The sequence below is a fragment of the Platalea leucorodia genome (genome assembly GCF_965183815.1).
Source record: "Platalea leucorodia genome assembly, chromosome: 5".
NCBI lineage: Eukaryota > Metazoa > Chordata > Aves > Pelecaniformes > Threskiornithidae > Platalea > Platalea leucorodia.
Genome location: NC_138827.1, coordinates 10,209,992 through 10,214,330, shown reverse-complemented (window position 1 = coordinate 10,214,330; position 4,339 = coordinate 10,209,992).

The following is a 4,339-nucleotide window of genomic DNA, read 5'->3' as shown; positions in this document are numbered from 1 at the left end:
GAGGGCATCAGACCTTCCCTTGGATTGCCTGGTGATTTTATGTTGCTAACCCAGAAGAGGCCGTGCTCTGTAATGCTGGTGGACCTGTGTGGGAGTGGGGTTTTGTACGTGTTTCTGAGAAGTCTTTAACGATATTGGAGCCTCTGAAAATACGCTTGTTTAATGGTTAAACTGTGAATATCTGTGGAACAGGCCAAATACATTCACTCTTCATTCTGATATAATTTAAATCTTTATTGTGTAGGGCACAGGACTGTAGTGAGCAGTGATGCTGCTGGAATCCTTGAAACCATTACAACTATTTATTTTATTTTTTTTTTAATTAGAGTATGCATTAGGAAACTTGATACATGTAGTGAATCTGCTGCAACTTGGGTTAAATAACTATAGATAATGATATAGATAGTAATATACTGGAAAACTGGTCTTGACATCCACAGTCTGTGGCATTTTATTGCCTTCCCTTATATGCAAAGAAATAAAACTCCGGTGAACTTTACTCCCGAGTAAGAAAACACTGACCACCTGCACTGTATTATAGTTTGCAACACCTTTAAAATTTGGCTCCCAGATCAACTGGAGCCTCAGTTGTGCTAATTTTTACTTGTGTGGGTGAGTTTCTGAGGTCAAAGACTATTTATTGATTCAAGTAAGGATTTGAAAGATTCCGCCCATAGTTGGCCATAAAATATGACCAAGGAAATTAGTTGAAATTGAATGCTGAATTGTGAGTTTACTTGCTGCTGGTGCTATTCTATATGGAAAATTATAGCTTTTTAATACTGTGCAATCATAATGAAAGAACCACAGGAATAATAAATGAAGGTGGGGCAGGTGGCACAAAATCAGATAGCTGAAGCCTGTGGCAGTTCGGTCCGCCCCAGGGCGAGCGCTGGCTTCCCCAGGCTGGCAGGGCAGATCTGCTCGTGAATCAGCCTCTGAACCGCTATAGCTTTGCAGCCAAGCACACGTAAGAGCATGAAACGAGTTCACCCTGCTCTGCTGACGAGTGGGTGCCTCGGGGTTGGCTCCAAATAGATGCAGCCCCTCTTCCCGGGGGTTCAGAGTGCTAGGGGCAGCAGCAGCTTTGCCTGCCTGACTTCGATTTCGCTCCTTGCGTGTCCGTCACAACCCGAAGACCCCATGGATCCCAGGACAGGTCCCAGCCTGTCGCCTGTGGTTCCCAGACGCGGCTATGCACTGACTAGCGACCTTAGTATTTTCATGACACTGTCAACATAAGTATCTTCCTTACAGTTCTAAGCCTTGTTTCCAAAAAAAACCCAGCAAAGTTAAACACCACATAGTTAAAAGCCACCTCAGTCGTGATGTAATTTGTTGGCTGAGGTTGCATCATTCCCATTCATCGGAAAATGATAGTCATTGTGAGTTTCTGGGTCTTGCAGCCTTGTGTTCTGCAGCGTGGTCCTTTTTTAGAAGATCCTCGGTAAATTGGGCACCCAGTTCTTCCCTTGAGCTCGCTCTGCTCAAAATGTGTGCGTATGAATTTAGCCTTTCATATTAAAAAGGAAGATGCTTAACCTGAAACTCAAAATTCTTCAGGGTAGTGTTTCAATATACAGCAAAACATAATTATTTTTTCAAGTAAGTATTGAAAGCCAAGTGTCTGCTTAAATTTTGTTGTGTGCAAACAAACCCACCAGGGTTAAAATTTTCTCTCTGGACTATTGAAGATTGAATCTTTGGTTTTCTGTTGCCAACTGAAGTGAAATACGTGAGATTGTAAGACAGAAGGCTGTAACTCCTTCACCATGAAGTACATAGGTATCTCTACCTCTTGTTCTTAGACTTGAATAGTTTAAGGTTACCATCCTTTGCTCCCAGGATTTTATACCTGGATGAGTAATCTATTTTTTTTTTAATTGACCCAAGTATTATCTATTTGCCATACTTTTTGGTATACTGCTTTTAATCTGCATGCAATTGACCCTTTGAAAGGGAGCCAAGTCAAGCTGCAAGCAAAAGTGGCGGTCCTCCCGGGTGCTAGTTTTGGAGTGCAATAGAGTGACCGACCCGAGCTACAGCGCATGTGGCTCAGGGGCTTTTATCGTCACACGTCCTCTTCCCTGGTTGGGATGCCTGTCCTGACAATAAATTGAAGATGGAGCAGCTACTCCCCAAGAGGGAGCCATCAGCCTTTTCATTTGCCCTTGAAAAGTTTTAGGAACCCACTTGATGCAGTGCCATGAACGTATTTTTCTTTTGATGAAAAATACTGCGTTTTGTTCCCTTGGGCTGGACCCATAACACCTGGCAAAGACGGGAGCCGCAAGTGTAAGGGCTGCGCGCATCCCTTTCCTCCCTGAGCTCAGAATCTCGCTCAGGATAAAACCCTCGCGCTTGAGCAAAGCTGGAGAGTTTCGAGTGTATTGGAGACGCCAGAGTGGCTTCGGTGCTCAGCTGTATTCATTAACGCGTTTAGGTGGTGTCTCTTTTTCATGCAACACATCTGGGTCCCTTGCTTTCCTCCCCCAAAGACGACGACAACCCCGTTGCTGTCATTGCAAATCTCACATAGATGCCGTGCTGTAGCAACTGCTGCTACAAGATTCTTCTCCCAGTTGGAGGGCTGCGTTTGGGGTGTGACCTCTTGCACTATCTGTACGGGCATATATTTAAAAAGAGCAGGGGAGCGTGTGAGACGATGGGTAAAAGCAGCATGCACGTACTAGTCCTGCTAACAGCTTGCCTTAAATCACTGAAATTGCAGCGGTTCCTTGCTACTATTGCAATCCTCTGTCTTTCTGTAGTTAGGTTTTAAAATCCAACAGGTTCTGGAGGTTATAGAACTTTATTTTATTTTTAAAAAGCTTCTCTCTTTGCGTAATTGCACTCTTCAGATAAGCCCTTTCTGGATAACGTATCATTTCACACACAGACAGGAAAAAACCCTCCGTCTCCAGTGGTCTTGCTGTAAAGTTTTGGGTTTTCTTTTTCCCGTGTAAATGATATTTGGACTAAAGGTTGCCTGCTGTTGAATCGGTGTGTTTACTTGAATGTTGCCATTTTATGCAGTTACAACTGCTGACTGTTGCTCTTCTCTGGGCCCATGAGAGGGGAGATCGTGTGACCAGAGGCGGCAAACCCGCACAGAGGATCAGCGGAGCTGAAGGCTGGCTGCTGTTTTTATACTCCCATGTGTATTAAATGCTAGAGGACTTCACAGAATAGTGCTTAATATTTTGAAGTTGTGACTTTTTAAGTCACGCTAAACATAGTTATCTTAAAAATACGCTTGCTTTCTTAAGTTTAAAACAGTCTTTAAAAAAGGAGGTGGGCTGGCAGGAGTGGTTGGAGGGCCTCGTGCTGTTGGTTGTTGAGTAACTCGGCTTCCAAGAGACGTGGATGCAACTGGCAGGATTAGGCCCCGACCCAGCGCTACTGGGGTTTGTACTGGCTGGTCCTGAGGGCGTGAAGCAACCGCGAGTCCTCCACAGGCTGCGTGGAGGAGAAGGGTCAGCCTGGGAGAGCTGGGTGGTGCAGCTGGATTTCTTGGAGCACTTGCTTGTGGATCTCGGCCCCAATTTAGCCTCAAGTCACCCTGTATGGAAGGAACGCGTTTTGATAGTGTGTTTGCTCCCAGAGAAGCAACTAATTCTAATTAAGGAAATAATGAGAGCACACCTTCTTGCGGCTTTTGTTGAATCGCATGTGAATACAACTAGCTGATCGATCTCTCAGTCCCTCAGCAAACCAGCAAGGGTGGGTAGGATCAACTCTGCCGCTCTTCGTGTCGGGAGTGGTTTTTGCCTTTTTGGACTTGCCCGAGAGAGAACCACGTATGATCCAATTTTCTCGCTCTGGGAAACGATGAATGTATTGTGTGTCGTGGAGCAGAGCCGTGCTTCCTCTTCAGACAGCAGTAACAGAAGTGCTGTGTAAATGTAATGCTTGAAAATGGCTGGAGTAAATTCTGTTTCATGTAGGATCTTTTTTTAAAGGGATGTGGCCAAATTTGAAACCGTGATCTAGAGGAAAAGTGGGAGAAGTTCAAGATGATGCATCTACTGAGTCCATTTGGTTTGGAGTTTTACAGTTACTTTTCTTGTATCAAATTTTGCTCACCGTTGTTGTCTGGAACAGAATGGAAACAGCATCTTCTAGAATGTGCAATCGAAGGCACAGTGCACGTAGGCTGTACTAAGAAGGTTGTCTTCACTTGATAGCAATCCTGAGTGCAATGTTTTTGTCGTGTCCCTTTTGGAAGAAGAGCATTAAGTGCGGTCTGAGGTTTTTCTTTTCTTATAAGCAAAGCATTGGTTTGTCCATTACTGACTTCTTGTGGAATTTGTGCCAGATGTATATTAAATATTTTGGT